This window comes from Balaenoptera physalus (genome assembly GCF_965194825.1).
Source record: "Balaenoptera physalus genome assembly, chromosome: 3".
NCBI lineage: Eukaryota > Metazoa > Chordata > Mammalia > Artiodactyla > Balaenopteridae > Balaenoptera > Balaenoptera physalus.
Window position 1 is genome coordinate 16,235,233 of NC_138890.1, and position 18,369 is coordinate 16,253,601.

Sequence of the window (18,369 nt, forward strand, 5' to 3'; positions counted from 1 at the left end):
CAATTTCTCACCCATATCAGAGACTTCTGGGATGAAACTCTAAGTCGTCCACCAGCAGTTCCCGGAGGCCACTCAAATGAGTAGCCCCATAAAAGTGTGAGCAGGACTGTCCTGATAAAGGTCTATTCTTTTTCCTGAAGGGAGAGTGATATTCCGTTAATTACAGGTTTAAAGGCATAGTTGAGTGGGTTAAGAGATTGAAAAAACCAGGGAAGCGTTAGTGACAATCTCCCTTCTCATTCCTAATGGTACCTCCATGTGAAGGGAATTTGATTAGTATAACTTTTAACTTCCCTGCTCTTATATACACTGACACTGGTTGGGTGAGGTGACCTACTTGACTGGCAAAGTTAGGAAGAATAACTGGCCATGCTTTGCTAAGCTCTTCTTTCCTTCATCTTGGGAGTGAGTCTGGTGATAGAGAGACAAAAGTTCTCTGCTCCACTGTGGACACGCCCCTTTCACATGGGTTTGCCTGGAACCAACTTGCTGCAACAAAGTGTGTAAGTCTGGATAATTCAAGAATTCAGTTGACAGACTCACTTGGCTGCCTCATGAAGCCCCTTTTTCCAACATTGGCTCTAACAGTAAAAAGTGACATAATGTGTGGGCTCCAGTGCAAAATGAAAATATAGTGCCTCTTGTTCAAACTGCAAAGAAAAAGTGTTGTTGAAAGTATTTGCAATGGGGTGCATAGTGTCCTTCCCAAATTCATGTTCACCTGGAACCTGTGAATGTGCCCAAGTAAATTCTTTTTTCACATAGAATCGAGATAAGATGACATCATACTGGATTAGGGTGAGCCCTAAATGGGTTCTATGGGTTGTTCTCTCTTCTCTTTTTCATCTTTTTCAGCCGAAGTGTTTGGCTAATATTGGGAAGTAACACGAGTAAGAAAGGATATGATAAGATTCCTTGGACATTCTTGTTTCTTAAAAAACAACTGCTTTCTTTCTGTGTTAGAAGTAAGTTCCGATTCAGATGGAAAGCGTGGCCTCCCGGAGCTGTTAACACCTTCACTTAGTCTTGGATGTGACCAGTAGCACAGAATTCTGGTGGAACTCAGTAAGACTCCAAATGGGTACGAAATAAGCATGTCATGGAAAGCACGCCATAAGCAGGGTGAAAACTAGATGGGAATGGGGCAGCAGGAATGGTGGCAGACACACATATTGCACATGTCTCCTCTGCTCATGCGTATATTTTATTGTCCCATAAATTTTACTTACAAAACGTAAGTTCAAAGATAAAATCATTAAGAATTTCAAGACAGCAATAGCAGAGCATGAAAGCAAGCAAGCGTGGGGCCCTTCTGAGCATGGCTCATGCGGGACTTGATCAACTGGTAAAAGAGTCAAGGCTCTGAGATACCCACACCATGTCAGTGACAGAAGTCCAAGCTAGAGATATTGAAGGAGCCCTCAATGCCACTCAGGCACTGAAAGCCCTGTCACTGGGAATGAACCAAAATGTAAATTTAGGAGGATAGTTTATGGACATTTAGGACTTTGGATTTTTAACCCACAGTAACAAGAAAACTTCATTTCAAAAGAAAATGTGAGGTCTTCAAGTTTGCTTTGGTTATTGAGGGTCCTTTGTGGTTCCATATCAATTTTGGAGTCGTTTCTTCTATTTCTGCAAAAATAGGGGATTTTGATAGGCATTGCATTGAATCTGTAGATAGCTTTGTGTAATATGGACATTTTAACAATAGTTCATGAACATGAGATATCTTTCCATTTATTTATGTCTTCCTTAATTTCTTTCAGTAACACTGTAGGTTTCAGTGTACAAGTCCTTCATGTCTTTGGTTAAGCTTATTCCTAAGTATTTTATTCTTTTTGATGCTATTGTAAATGGAATTGTTCTCCTAATTTCTTTTTCGGATTGTTCATTGCTAATGTGCAGAAATGCAGGTGATGCGTATACGTTGATTTCATATTCTGCAAACAAACTTTGCTAAGTTGTTTTATTAGTTCTAATAAATTTTTTGTGAAATATTTAGCATTTTCTACATCTTTTCCAATCGTTTCCCTTTCAGCCTAAGTGTATCCTTCAATCTAGGGGACCTTTTGACCTCCATCTTAGGCTTTCATGTTAATTCTCAACTTCTTCAGAGTCTTAGTTGGTTAGTGTTCTCCTTATTGTTTGCCACTTTGGAGAATCCAACAACATGTTCTACTCAAGGTGAGACCTCTTTTCTCTTCCACCTCTGAAGCTGAATATCACTTATTACTTACTTCATTCTCTTAGAACTTAGCATTCGAAGTTTCAATGGTGATCTTTCTTAAAGGAGGTCAATATGCTCACTGAATTCAAGACCTCTGGTGAGTTGTGTCAAGTGTGTAGGAATCATATTAACTTTTTGGCTGTTAGCACCCCTGGAAACATTTCTCAAGTGGCGTTTGAGCTTCATATTCAGGTTTATTGGACACCGCATTAAAGAGTTTACCAGAATAAGAGTAGGCTGGTCTTTCCTAAAGCAGAGTTTATCCAAGGGTGACCTTGTAGCCAGCTGCATCAGGCTCATCCCCGTTGAGTCATTGAGTGCCCTCAACCCCCCTAAACTGTAAACTCCTTATAGACAAGAATTATGTTTTATAGCTCTTGTTCCCCTTCCCTCTACCTAAACATGCCTGGAATAGAAGGTGCCTCTACGAACAGGTGTTGCTTTATTTTAAACTACATTAAGTACACGTATATGTTCATTTCCCTGTGGGAAAGGAGGCTACATTCCACGGGATTCAAATATCAAGCCTTTAAACTTCCTTGAACCCATAGATATATAAATAGTTGCATAACTATCCTCCCTCTATACAACTCTAAGAGGATCATATCAAAGTATGGTCATTAATTGTTTTTCATTGCAAACAGATAATAAGCAAAGTGAAAGGAACTTCTTCCACCAAAGTAAAGGCCAAAGTTCAAAAAGTCAAATGAATATGGGATTTGTTACTATTCTAAATAGGAAAGAACACTGACAAGAAATATCACAGTGCTGGTTGCTATTATCATCTTTTCATTTTCCATTCCAGTTGTTTATATTATCTTCATGGGATTTCACTGAAATTATCAAGGTTTTTTAATAGTCAAATTAAAAAGCAAAATCCCTTGAAATGCCAATACAAAGAAAAATGAGTCAGAACATGAAAAAATATTTTAGACAAGTTGACAACATATATTCTTTGCTCATTTCTCTTTTTGAGAGAAGTTCCATCTTATTCACACCCACATGTAAAATACACTGAATAAAATACAATCCCATCACTCGATGGTGATAAAAAAAGGAAAGACAAGCTGGTTCCAGAAAATTCCTCTATGTATTCCTAGTATCTTGTTGCATCTGGCAAAAAAGAGCATTTTGAAATATTTTCTAAAGTTTTGTATTTTATTTTATAATAATTTGCTTATTTATCTCAATGTAAATATTAAAAACGCATGAGAAATATTTTAACATTTGGCATTTGACTATTCCTATCTATTTCCTTAATGTTTCCTTTGCCTCGTATGATGATCTTTTGAGATAGACAGCACATACCACTCTCATACGCCCCAGTCTCTACAGCCTCATACACGTGCAAAATAGCTCGTGGGGATGTGTTAACATACACTTGGTTGAGGCAGGAAGGCTGTAGAATACATCGTTTTTACACCTCAACATATTAAGTGTTTTTGGAAAGTAACCCTAGTTTGAGTGCAAGTTCCATCGATTTATCAAATGCATTTCAGGTATACCTAGGTATGTCCAGTCAAATGGTAAGGCTATATTACTGGGAGACTATTTACATGAGCAAGTGAAAAGAAATCAGTGAAAGAATATATTATAACCAAGAGTCAGATATAATAGGTCAATCAAATAGAATGTAGATCCCAGAAACATATCCACATATATAAGGACAACTGATTTTTCAACAGAGCTGCAAAGCCAATTTTGAGGAGAAAGGATAGTCTTCTTGCAAATGGTGCTGGAAGCATATAGCACACGGATATTGTGCCTAGATAGCCATATGCAAAGTATGACCTTTGATCCCTACTTCACACCATATAAAGAATTAACTAAATGTAGATCAAAACATAAACCTCTAAAACTTCGACAAAATCTTTTTGACCTTGGGTTAAGCAAAGATTTCCTAGAGATGACACCAAAAACAAGATCCATAAAAGAAAAAAAGTGATAAATTGGGTTTCATCTTTGGAAGCCATTATTAATAAAAGAAAAGCCACAGGTTGGAAGAAAATATTTACAAATTATATACCTGAAAAGACTTGTGTCTCTAACACGTATAGAACTCTCAAAACTCAGTAATTAGAAAAAATTTTAAAAATTAACAATATGGGTAAAAATATTTTTTTTTTTTTTTCGGGACAATATGGGTAAAAATATTTAAAAAGAGATCCTTCCAAGGAGGTGTACAGATGCAAGTAAGCACATGAAGTTGCTCAGTGTAATACCACTACAGAGATACCACTACACACCTATTGAATGGCTAAAATTAGAAAAGTCCAAGCACACCAAGTACTGGTGAGGCAGTGTAGGAACTGGAAGTCTTTTGCACTGCTAGTGGGAAGGAAAATGGTACAGTCACTTCAGTCAACAGTTTGGTTGTTTCCTTATAAGTTGAACATACACCGACCGTATGATCCAGCCTTTCTGCACCTAGATATTTATGCAAGAAAAATGAAAGCATATGTTCATACAAAGACTTGTACGTGGATCATCGTAGCATGTTTATTTTTAATAGACAGAATTGTAACAACCTCGGGCACCCATCGACAGGTGAATGAGTAAACGTACTGTGGTATACTCATACAGTGAGACACTACTCAGCAAGACAAAGTGATCAACTATTGATACCCACAAAAATATGAGTTACTCTCAAAATAATTACATTGAGTGAAAGAAGCCAGATGAAAGAGTCCTCACTGTGTGAATCCATTTATATAAATTTCTAGAAAAATGCAAACACATCTCTAACGATAGAAAGCATATCAGTGGTCACTTGGGGATGTGGAGGGGTGGAATGTGGGGAAAAAAAGGGGCTTTATGAATGAGGCATAAAAACACTTGCAAGTGATGGATATGTTCCTTTTCTTGATTGTGTTGGCAGGTCCATGGGTATATGCATATTTCAGAACGTAAATTGTGTTCTTTAAGTATGTGCACTGTACGGTGTGTCCGTTCTATTTAACAGAGCCATTAAAAAAAGGCTAAGAACAGACGTTTGTCTCAACAAATAAATGTAGCAAAGAACAGAAAAGTCAAGTGCAGTATGATCTCTGTCAGTTGAATTTTCCTATAGTTGATTTCCCTCAAAAAATATATCCCAGTTCTTAAAAGAGATGGGACTCTTAATAAAAGGTAAAAAAAACCGGAAAAGCCATCAGCAGAGTGAGCTCCAGCTACTTTTCAATTGTGAGACACTAGGTGCACGGTGCAGACATGCTAGGATGTTTGTTCTTCCTGCCCAATATTTTAGAGAGGATATTAAACACCCCCGTTAAATGCCTGCAAGTGATGGCCAGAGTGGAGTTTGGAGAATGATGGCTGTGATCTTTAATATGGTTGTGCCTTTGTAAAGAGTCTCACTCAGAATTTCCAGGGTAATTTTGGAGTCAACTTTTTTTTTTGTTTTTTGGATGATATATATGTCTAACTCACCTCAAGGATATATCCACGTAGACTTGAAGTTAGGGACCAGCTGGTGTAAATTTGTGTGGTTATCTCCTGACCTAACCTTTTAGCTTCTTTTTTTCCTTGATTGTAGTTAAGCTTCATCTTGCCTCAGGGCCTTTGTATTTGCTGTTCCCATGTTTTGGAAATATTATTTCCAGAAAAATTGTCCATAAATGATTCCTTTCTATTCTTTGACACTCATCTCTTAAAGATATTTTTTCCTTGATTGTCCTACTAGCCTAACTCAGTCCTAATTTATCAGATTACCTTACTTCTTTCACAGAATAATAATCAAAACAAATATTATCTTTGGTGTCTTTTTGTATTTAGATGAACTTCTTCCCAAAGAATTCAAGCCCCACAGTGACAGAGGTTGTTACCTTTCTTATCCCTTATTCCATGTCTTAGAACTGTGTCTGGCATGTAGTAATCACTTGAGGCCTGTTGACTGTGTAAAGAATATGTGAGTAGATGAACAGATTTGGAGTTATTTGAGGTCGCTCTTAATGATGGCTGGTGTTGGTGATTAAATTAAAATTGTAGGTTTTAGAGTTGGAAGTGATCTTGCTGAGTCTCACAGCTACGGCAAAACTCTCCCTACTGTAACATCCCTGACAGATGATCAAGTCTGACCTTGAATAACTGTATATGAAAGACCCTAACCAGGGCAACCTCCTAGCTATCTTTAAGCAGATCACAACCTTCCATGGGAGTTTGCTCCCTATTATTCAGCTGTAATTAGGAGAAAACGGTTTGATTTACCCAGAATCATCTTCTCTCAGTCTCCCTGTTCTAGTTCCTAGAGAATAGACAGGACAGAGTTTCCTCTAAATTACATCCTTTGGGTTTGCATTCCTTCTTGTAACAAAATAAGCACCGTGCTATGGCAAAACTCCCCTTGATTGTCTGCCACTTGTTGCTACATTGCTTGTTAGTGTTTAGAAATAATTTGTGTTAATGTTCCACATTATAATTGATGGAGTACAGAAATAAAAGAGATCTTGGGGTTATGTCAGAAGCAATCAGACAGATATTTTAACTTACACTTTTAATGTATTTAATGCTGACACTGTGAGGAATTGAGCAGTAGAGTCACCGCGTTATTGCCATTGCTGAAAAAATGTATTTATGGTGAAATTTATGGTCACTTTGAAAGCATTAGCTGATGGGGGAATTGTCAGCTACATCTTAGAGCTCTGAGCATTTCTCGAAAAGTTGTGATACGAAACACCTCTGCCTTTTCTTGTATTTCTGTTATGTTCAACTACTTCACAAAAAGCATTCTTCATATTCCTGAAATAATGATGGGCTTAGTTGAGATTCCCTTGGGTCATAAGGGACCAACATGTGTGCATAATAGTGTTGAGTTACACAGAGCCTGGATGTTTGGCTCCAGACTGAAAGCCCCATGGAGTCGTTTATTCACATCTGTTCACCAATGTGTATGAATGGGAGAAAACCAAAGTTCTGGTTTGTTCGATCAAGGGGAGCCACACTCCTTTTACTTTTGCTGTGACAAACAAGTAAAGAGGTGTAAAATATCTGAAAAGAGCCTCTTAGGGTTTGATAGAACGCTTAAGTGGGATGTAGAGAATATACAACAAAAAGAAAAGCAAGTGAGTACTGCTGGCAAACTTTTTCAAGGACAGCTAACAAAATAATAATAGTAGTAACAACAATAGTAAGATTGATTTTAAAAGACTTAAGAGTGGCATGGATTCCTAAGCACTCTACCTGTATTAACTCCACGCCACAGCTCTGTAAAATGGGTGAGGTTATTAAGAGGAGGTTGTTTTTCAAAGAGGAAGTGAAACACAAAGAACTAACACTCCTGAAGTCCCACCACTAATAAGTGGTGGAACTGGGGAAAAAAGATCCAGGCAAATTAATTTCAGAGTTAGTGCTCTTAACCAGTAGGTTATGTCCCACAGGTAATATTTGCACATTTTGAAATCACTTTACAAATACTATTTTTACCCCTAAAGTACACAGGGAATACCCAGGGAAATTGGCATTATAATTATTTTTATTTCTTTGCCACTAATCTGTTAACTTTTGGCAGTTCAGCATGCTTCCCCAACTTCTTAAAAATTCAGCCTACAATCCAAAAAAATAAGGGCTAGTGAAAATAAATGTCTTGTAAATCCAGTTCAAGAGAGCAACTAAAAACTAAGGCCCCCAAGGATGTAAAAGAGAAAGCAAAAGAAAAGAAGAGACAAGAAGCACAAACCCTATGATTAAGCTCCACGTTGTTAGGTAAAGGGGCATTTAATTAATGCTTCTTTAATACCTTGTGCACAGAGGCATGGCTCTACAGAAGCCAAGGAGTCTCCCTTTCATCACTGATTCATGGTATGCTTCTGGCAGGGTCACTTCCTTCTTTGAGCCTCAAAGCTTTTCATCAAGACAGTGAGGGAAATGGAACAAGGTTAGCTCTCACAAGCCAGCTCTCATGTTCTCTCATGTTACCTGTGAGTCTAGGTAAGTGCCCAATGTCTTTAACATGACAGATTATATTTTTTCTTAACCATTTCTCTTTTCCTGATTTTTACGTAATTTCTAATACATAGTAGAATAGTAGAAAAGAAAACATACCACACTGAAAAGTAACTGATACACTAACTTTCCATTCCCATTTCACTGCCAGTTCAGCCAAAAGTCTTCTGTAGAATTCTGATGCAGACCATGAAAACACACTGTAAGTGTTCCAAAGTCTTTTCCATATTTGGTAGTCCTGTGATTTCCATTGGCAGAACTATCTTGGACTGTCATCTGAAAATCTATCAAAAAGAAATTGTCATAGGAATTCATATCAATGATATTGGAGAAAGAAATCCTTGACCTTATCTTACTGTGTGAACCTTCATCCATGTACAAAATCAACAGGAAAGGTTAAACTTTAAAGGCAACATATTCCCATGAATAGAAGGGAGAACATAACACAAATAATATACAATGCTAACATTATGTACATACACGTATATAAAAGCGGTCTTGAAATATATTCCCAGATATTAATTGGATTAAAGTTTGGGGCAATAAAGCATTTTTTCTCATAGAGAACATTATTCTTTAAGGCACATACAGACACACATATATGCCCTGCTGTCCTCTCACACTTTCAGTTGATTCCAGTCATGTCCCCAGTTCATTTCCCCATATATTTATTCTCGGATTAGTAATTTTTGAACAGGTGTTCATCTCTTTAGAAATACCTGTGCCATGACCACAGAGTACTCAGATTTCTTTTTGGCATTTGGTGGCATATGATGGGGAAAGTGACGAGTTGTATGACAGGAGAGGTACAAGGTGAACCTTAGAGTAAGTAAGACTTTATGCATAGTGCTTAATCCTAAAAGGAAAAGAGAAGGATAGCACTGAAAGTCATTGGAATAAAGGACCTCTCAGATGAATCAGCATTAGGATAATTCATTGGTTACTGGCTGTCCAGTCGGTTTAGGTTATAAAGTATTCCTGAGTGACTGCATCACTTTATGAAAGGATCTACCTAACTATAGCTTTCTTTTGCTGGAATTAGTTTATATGGCAATAATATGCATAGAGAATGGCAATTGTGAATTCATGTCTTCCCCAAATTGAAGACACTCGTTAAGGTACAAGTTTCCCCAAGACTGCAAATGATTTATCCATACTATACTAACTGAGACTGTGTCTTAGCACTCTTGTTTGTTAAAGGAGATAACAAGGCTAACTTTGAGTAGAGTAATAGCAAGATACTTAGAAAATACTTTCAGGTTAAGTTTTGTAAACAAAGTTCAGTGTTTACCCACCAAAAGCAAATCAGCTCATTTAGTATTGCAGGAAATGCCTTCATACTTTTTCACTGCCACTAAAGGAATTTAAAACACCTGTTGGATATATTCCCTCCTAGAATGCCATTTGTACACTTATTCCTAATAGGACCTGTTATTTTAAATGCAAACTCATATTAGAAGGCTCAGAATTGATACTCAGTATTTTTAGTGACCACATGGTTTAGGGTTCTCAGATTTGGGCTCAGACTTGCATTTCAAGCATTGCAATCTGGGCTTGTTAAATGATTTCCTAGCAACCAGGAAAAATTGTTTATCTGAATCTAAAGTCCAATTAAAGAAATGTGATAGTGGTGTTAGTTTTTGATGAAGCAGACTAGCATAGCAGCTAGGGCAATTATGGACAAGTTACATTTACCCTCTCTGTGCCTCAGTGTCTTCCTCTGAAACTGAGTTTCTTCATCAGTGGTGATAAATACTGGTACCAATCTGACAGAATTATTGTAAGAAATGAAGGAGTTCACAAATTTCCTAAAGGCTTAATGTTTGGCTTGTCATTACTAAATGCTGATAATTATTAGTAAAACAATATCCCTCTATTATTTATTATATCAAAATAATAATGATAAGGGCCTGTTATTTTAGTAGTTCTATTTTTTGGTCATATAGTTTAGACTAACTCATATTGTTTAAATGTGAAACCAAGAAGAAAAACAGTTTTGTTTTGTTTTTTTAACCTGGTCAAGGAACCCAAATCACCTAATTCAGAAATGTTTCTAACTTGGCATCTGCTTTGAATCTGTCACAGCCAGAGAAAGTTTATTGTCTCAGAAAGTGACAGCCTTGTATTTGTGTAGCATAAAAAAGAAGATACATGCTAGATAAGATACATACCCCTTATCATAGTCATGCCACATAGAGTGCAAAACTATCCCTGCTGGGTTCAAACATTGTGATCCAGAGCCTGCCATTGCCTATTATCAGGAGCAGGAAAGCGTAAGAACCGTATGTGTTTGCCCTTAAGTTGGTCTACAACACAGATACTGTCAATCAGCCTCTGATAGTACCCTCCCCGTGGACAACCTTCTGTGCTCTTTTGAGCATGCTCAGATGGAGTCTACCATCAGTGTGGTGGGAGTTCACTTGGCTTCAAGTGTGTCCATGTTGAAGGGTGAAATTAACAAATACTAACCAAATTTGTGGCTGTCCAAACTAGGAAACTAGTTAAAGAATCAAGACATGAAGAATCAGGCAAATACTCATTTGGCATCAACCCAACAAAAAAGCTTCTTGGTGGGAAAAAAGTTGCCAAAGATGAAAGCCCAGAATAGTGCTACCTTAGCCTAACCACAGTGTCAAAGCAAATAACACACATACACACAAACGCAAAAGGAAGCCCTCTTTACACTAATGCCCCAAAGTCCTTTATGGGTCTTCAAATTGAGCAGATTAGGTAGGTTGTCCTTTACGGACTGGGTCCACCTAACAAGACTGGTTACTAACAGAATATCTCTGTTTTGTCATTTAATAGACATCCCAAACTTAATATACCTTGCAATCAAATACACACATAGTCACTCATGCTTATCCTGTAGACTTTCCAAAACAGAAACGGGCAGCTCCATTCATCCTGGTGCTCAGTTACAAAATGTGATTCATCTTTGACTTTTTTCTTTCCCTCTCCTTTCACATCCAATACAGAACCAAAATGTGTCACCCCTATCTTTGAGATAGAACCAGAATTTGACAATTTCTCGACTTTTCCACTATTACCACTCAGGATTAAGATTTCGTTGTCTGTCATCTTAATTATTATCCCTCTGAAATGTGTCCTTAACACAGTGGCCGGAGAACCCTTTGAGAATCTAAGTCAGAAGAATTATGTGACTTCAGTGTCTTCCCCTTCATCATAGTTGAAGCTGAAGTTCTTAAAATGCTGGAAAGTTGCTACATGATTACCCTCCACATTATATATTTGATCTCATCTCCTCTACCTCTACTCCTTGCTCACTCTTTTCCAAACACCTTATACTCTTTAGTCCTTGATGTTCAACAAGTATAGTAGGCAGACATTTTCACTTGCTGTTCCCTTTACCTAAATTGCTATTCTCTTAACTATCTACAGTACTCATCCACTCACTTTTTTAGGTCTTTTCTCAAATATCAGTGTCTCCATTATGAGGCCTTGCTTGGATTCCCTGTAATAACCTGCAGCCCCACTAACACATCCTACCTCCTTAGAAGCCTCCCTTCTATTGTAGAATCTGTTGAATGAATGAATGGAGTGAGCTATGTCTAATTCCCAAAAAAATAAACATCAACCGTAAACACTTGTTGAGAGACGGGTTCAGGGTATAAAGAATAAAAGAAGTGTAAATTCAGGCCTTACCATTCACCATCCATTCCCTCAGGGTTCTGCTATGGTGTATCTTTGAATAAAAAGCACAATTTGATAAGACTAATTAATAGCTTAAATTCATTAGAATCCCAAACCTTTTATAGTAGAAATGTGATAAAAATTGTGTCAGAGATTCTCAACAAAATGTTAGCAAATTGAAGCTAAAAAAGTATAAAAACAATTATATACCATGTCCAAACGGGATTTGTGTCAGGTATATAAGGCTGGTTCAACATTTGAAAATTAATTAATATCCATCCAAGACAAAAAAGGAAAAAAAAAACATATAAATACATGCGGAAGAAGCATTTGACAAAATCCAGCCTGCACTCATGAGAAAAACTCTCAGTAAACTAGGAATAGAGAGGGACTTTCTTAACTTGATAAATACGATCTACAAAAAAACCAATAGCTAACATCATACTTACTGGAGAGAAACTCAATGCTTTCCCGCTAAGATTAAGCACAAGGCAAAGATGTCCTCCTTTATTATAACTTTTCAATATTGTGCTGCAAGTCCTTGCTAATGCAATAAGGCAAGAAAAGGAAATAAAAGGTGTACAGATTGAGAAGGAAGACATAAAACTGTCTTTGTTCACAGGTGACATCTATGTAGAAAATCTTAAAGAGTTGACCCAAAACTCCTGTAACTAATAAGTGATTATAGCAAGGTTGCAGGATCCAAGGTTAATATACAAAAGGCAATTGCTTTCCTATATACCAATAATGAACAAGTGGAATAGGTTAAAAAAAAACCCACACTATTTACAATAGCTCTGCCAGAAATGTAATACTTCAGTATAAATCTAATAAAATAAGTGCAACCTCTATAGGAGGAAAACTACAAAACCGTGATGAAGTCAAAGAATAGCTAAATAAATAGAGAGATATTGCATGTTTATGAATAGGAAGACTCGGTATTATCAAAATGTCAGTTCTTTCTGACTTAATCTATAGAAATTCAGTGCGATCCCAATCAAAATCCCAGCAAGTTATTTTATGGATATTGGCAAACTGATTCTAAAGTCCATATGAAGAGGCAAGAGACCCAGAATATCTGTCACCTCATTGAAGAAGGACAAAGTTGAAGGAATGACACTACCCAGCTTGAAGACTTATTATGAAGGTGCAGTAATCAAGACAGGGTGGTATTGGTGAAAGAACAAATAGATCAATGGAACAGAATAAAGAGCCCCAAAATAGACCCACATAAATACAGTCAACTGATCTTTGGCAAAAGAACAAAGGCAATACAATGGAGCAAAGATAGTCTTTTCATCAAATAGTGCGGAAACAACTGGATGTCCATAGTAAAAAAAAAAAAAAAAAAAAATCTAGACACAGACTTTATATCCTTCATAAAAATTAACTCAGAATGAACCACAGACCCAAATGTAAGACACAAAACTGTAAAACTCCCAGAAGATAACATAGGAGAAAATCTAGATGACCTTGGGTATGGCAATGACTTAAAATATAACACCAAAGGCACAATCCATGAAAGAAAGAATTGATAAGCTAGACTTCATTAAAATAGAAAATTTCTGCTCTGTAAAAATCACTATCAAGATAATGAAAAGAAAAGCCACAGAGTCGGAGAAAACATTTGTAAAAGACGCATCTTGTTAGGGTAAAGTGGCAACTTGCAAGCTTCTTACATGTGCAACTGGTGTAATTTATTTTGGTATGTAGTGTGAGGTACAGACTTTAGTTTTCAATGGGTGTGTAGTTTTCTAGGCATCAATTTTAAAGATTATAACTTGACTTTATCACAATCAAACTTCCCAGACATACTTAGAACTATTTGTGGATATTCTTTTCTTTTTAATTTGTATACGTGTTCATTCATGTAGTAATGCTACAATGTTTGAATTGTAGTGGCTTTATAGTTAAGTTATATAGCTGCCTGCTAATTAACAGATACTCAACTTCTAGTAAAATTTATGACTTGTACCTGAATGCCTCCAGATTATGTTCTTCATTCAGACTCTTTACTCTTCACTCAATATAAATTCAGAGCTGATATACATTAAAAACTGAACTAAGGTGGCTAACATGTTTTAGTTTTCATCTATATTCCTAGATTTAAAATATGAGAAAGTAATAGAATGCAACATTTTTAAAAACCTCTAATGACTCACATTTTCTATCTCTAATTAAAACAGAATACCCTGTGGAATATCTTTGCATCATTTACCCGGTTTCATTAATTCTGGCTGCTGCAGTTGATTTAAATTCACTCTGGTAAAATGAGAGCTCAGTATAAGCTTTTAGGATACTCAGTGAGACTTACAAATAGTCATCTGCTAGATGGTAAACAGTAAACAGTCTTGTTTATTGCAAATAATCTTAGCCAATAAATGTTATTTATGCTCCATTTAAGAATAAAGATGTTAATCTGAGATCACAAAACGATCTTTTTGTTAAAGCTAAAAGCAATTCTGCTTTGATTAGTTGAAAATGCAAATATTACCCAACTTCTTTCTCCTTCTTTGATAGTTGTATAGAAATAAAACTAAATATAAGAATGTAAGCCAAACCCACTACAAATGAAACTGCACTACAGGCCCAGTATCTTCAGTGATTTCTAGATGATTTCTATGCTCAAACCTTCATTCTGTCCTCTCTTCCTAAACAGAATTGGTTTTTTTTCTTTTTTTTTTGGTTTTGAGTAACTTTTATTACACAAGAGATTCATATTCTTTATAGAGAAATCATGTAATCAAATAATCCAAAAATAGATTAAAGAGCAGCCATAATTCCACCTCTCATATATTATCACTGTATCTATTTTATAGTATAGCTTTCTTATATATATTTTTAACATCTTTATTGGAGTATAATTGCTTTACAATGTTGTGTTAGTCTCTGCTGTATAACAGTGCTTCAGCTATACGTATATATATATCCCCATATCCCCTCTTTTTTGCGTCTCCCTCCCACCCTCCCTATCCCACCCCTCTAGGTGGTCACAAAGCACCGAGCTGATCTCCCTGTGCTATTTGGCTGCTTCCCACTAGCTATCTATTTTACATTTGGTAGTGTATATATGTCCATGCCACTCTCTCACTTCGTCCCAGCTTACCCTTTCCCCTCTCCATGTCCCTAAACAGAATTTTAAGAAGTTAGCCAAGACAAAATGAGAAACTGATTTAGACTTAGGTCCCAAATTTACAGCTTCAATGATTTAGGAAAATTCCTTGACAGCTATACTTAGCCTCAGTTTTCACATTTGTAAAAGGGTGAGGATTTAAAAAACTGAACTTCTGGAAATGCCTGTCATTCTTTTTTATTTATTTATTTATTTATTTATTTATTTATTTATTTATTTATGGCTGTGTTGGGTCTTCGTTTCTGTGCGAGGGCTTCCTCTAGTTGCGGCAAGCGGGGGCCACTCTTCATCGCGGTGCGCGGGCCTCTCATTATCGCGGCCTCTCTTGTTGCGGAGCACAGGCTCCAGACGCGCAGGCTTCGTATTTGTGGCTCACGGGCCTAGTTGCTCCGCGGCATGTGGGATCTTCCCAGACCAGGGCTCGAACCCGTGTCCCCTGCATTGGCAGGCAGATTCTCAACCACTGCGCCACCAGGGAAGCCCTGGAAATGCCTGTCATTCTGATTGGATATTTTTAAAATGTTAACTGAAATTTAAATGTATAAATTATAAAAAGAAGATGACAAAAAGGCCTATTATCATTTTATTACCCTGGTGGTCCACTGATAGGAGAAGGGACTTCTCTAAGTAGTTTTCTTCATCCTGATTTCTGGACACTCCCTTCTTTAATCTGCTTTTGGAGGCAGCAGGTGACATTTTGGCAAGTTTTATTCAATTTCTTTATGCTTTGGTTTTAGGAAAGAAGAATAGTAGCTGTGCTGAGCTCTGCCAGGTCAGATAGAATTTTGGAGTATTCTCTTGCTCTCTCTTATAGACAGCCACTGCCATTTGGTAAGCCATAAGCCTTCCTTTGCTTTGACTGTGGTTAGTGTGTTTGCTGGATTTCTAAAATATATTTTTAGTGTTTACTTGTTTAGATTGAAAAGATTGGGCTATATTTTTAAAAGTTTATCCCTTCATTTTGGAAGGCCTTTTAGGTTGTGTTATTGCATGCAAGAGAGCTAATGGAATTCTGGACTCCATATTTTCGTTTTTACGTTTGTTTTTTTTTTTTTTTCTCAGACTTTGAACCAACAATGGCTAAGAATGAAAGGAACTCAGTCCCAAATATTTTTTTTCCCTTGTAAAGCACAGAGAATATGGGAAAAATGAAATTGGGAAATTGTTTTGCTCCTCTTCCTCCTCGTTTTTGGTCAGTTACCTTAGTCGTCCACCTCACTTTGTATTTCTAGCCTGGTTTCAGAAAGACATGAATTTGATGAACTACACACTGTTGGAGTAGTAGATTGCTAGAAGGAACCACGATCCAGACAACCTTAAATGGCGGCTTCATGGAATTATATTCAAGAAGGATGGTCCAGCCAATTTCCTCACTTCCATTGTGAAAGGAGTTCCCTGTTCCTAAGAAAATGGACCTATGTCCAACTTACACAGAAGATGGAGATTTATCCCAGTGCATTTATATATGTATATATATTAAAATTATGTATATATATATATTATGCCTAATGGAAATATCTCAGATGGTCTATTTTGTGTTTTTTCTTTAATTTTACTTATAAAATTGTGACCATTTTTTAACTCAAAAGAGGAGAACTTTAAAAATTAATTAAAAAGACATTCTCAGTAGTCTAAGGTTCAGAGTGACTTGGCAGAGAAAATTGCTGAATGGTTAGATAAGAGTGCTGGTATGCTTGACTATTGTAACACTTTCCATTTGAGTTTCTCTTCCTTGGAATTACAAGAACTATATGACTCAAGAGAAAGATTGATAATTAGGAATATTCTGCTTGCTTTTTATATAGCCTATTGAAGAACATTTTGATTAATTATTTGGAGGTCATAGGAAGGAACCTTCATGATCTAACTTTTGAACAAGTAGTGTTGCAACACAAAGCTATGACTTCAAATTAAGAAGGAAATTTGAAACGACCTATTTCTTTTGGCATCTCAATCCAGATATCTATCAGTGAAATGAGTCACTTTTCAGTCAAATGGGTGGTCAGCAATATAATTTTTTATTGGGAAGCTGAAAGACACCATTGCCAAACAGAGCATCTGCAGTGTTAACGTCTATATTTGAGCATCTTTCGTTTTCCCAAGGGGTGCAGATGAGAAGAAGGAAGGCAGAGAAATGCACTTGAATAAAGCTTTTCAAGGTGGCTAGAACAGAGAGCATTCCCAGAGGCAGGTCAAGGTCAACCCAAGAACAACTCTCTCAGTGCTTTCACAACTAGTTAAAATACAAGACCAGTAGTAACTCAGCTCTCAAATCAGTGCTGAAATCAAGCAGAAGGTTGTTAATATTGATACGGTTAACATAAATCAAATAGGATTACTGAATTTTCTGAATCGAAAAGTTCTCCACAGTGTTGACATTTCCTTACTGAACTCCCAGGATTGTTTGGTTTCAAAGGCTGTTGGGCTCAAGACGCATTTTGTTTTAAATAATCCTTCATAAAAAGTTCAGCTTTCAGTCTAATATGATTGAAACCCAGCTTGAGTGCGTTTTATAATGCACTGAACTGGAAAGACTATGGTCATGGAATTATTCAAAACATGGTAGGCGAAGGAGTGATATGTGGGGAGGAGGTGATCAAAGAAATCAGTGAGACTTGGTATGTCTTGTTATCTCATTTTATTTACCTTTTAGAACTCTTCCAAATATTAGAGGAAAGAAATCAATATCAATTTTCACCTGTCACGTTCCACACTTCAATTATTAATGAATGTCAAATTTGACCACAGTTTTCTGTACCACCTGCTCTGCAATAATATTTCTGAGCCTTTATTAAAAATGTAAAATTGTCATTGAATTTCCAAATATGATTCTGCAGTAGCTAATTCAGCTTGTTTTATTAATAAGCAAGTTCTGATGAGTAATACTAATTTAATATGCCTGCATATAAAGTTAAAGTGTAAATTATTCCCGCCGAAGGTGATGAGACATGACTGCGATGTGGTGGTAGGGCACTCACCTTCCTGAACGAACCCTGCGAGCACACAGTTCTTGGGAGAAACCAGTACTTCATATAGTAGCAAATCTGATATTATTCTGCATGTCTCCTGTAGCAGTGGAATGCACACACAAACACGATCATGGGTGAAAAAACACACATGCGCACCTTAGATGCTTACAGTAATTTCTTCTTTTTTTTTTAACATCTTTATTGGAGTATAATTGCTTTACAATGGTGTGTTAGTTTCTGCTTTATAACCAAGTGAATCAGTTATACATATACATATGTTCCCATATCTCTTCCCTCTTGCGTCTCCCTCCCTCCCACCCTCCCTATCCCCCACCTCTAGGTGGTCACAAAGCACCGAGCTGATCTCCCTGTGTTATGTGGCTGCTTCCCACCAGCTATCTATTTTACTTTTGGTAGTGTATATATGTCCATGCCACTCTCTC

The 18,369-nt window shown here is 36.8% G+C and overlaps 1 protein-coding gene and 1 long non-coding RNA gene across 2 annotated transcripts in view; one reads left to right on the forward strand and one right to left on the reverse strand.

Annotated features, from left to right (window-relative positions):
- PGLYRP2 (peptidoglycan recognition protein 2) overlaps positions 1-6,718 on the reverse strand; it is a 360,132-nt gene extending 353,414 nt beyond the window's left edge. Inside the window, exon 1 of the mRNA XM_082457708.1 lies at positions 5,873-6,718. The gene's annotated coding sequence lies outside the window, so the exon portion shown is untranslated. The remainder of the gene's footprint in view (positions 1-5,872) is intronic.
- The window catches only part of LOC309658802, a 51,477-nt gene extending 35,026 nt beyond the window's left edge, over positions 1-16,451 (forward strand). Inside the window, exon 3 of the long non-coding RNA XR_014262401.1 lies at positions 16,190-16,451. This is a non-coding gene — a long non-coding RNA (uncharacterized lncRNA). The remainder of the gene's footprint in view (positions 1-16,189) is intronic.
- The last annotated feature ends 1,918 nt before the right edge of the window (positions 16,452-18,369 follow it).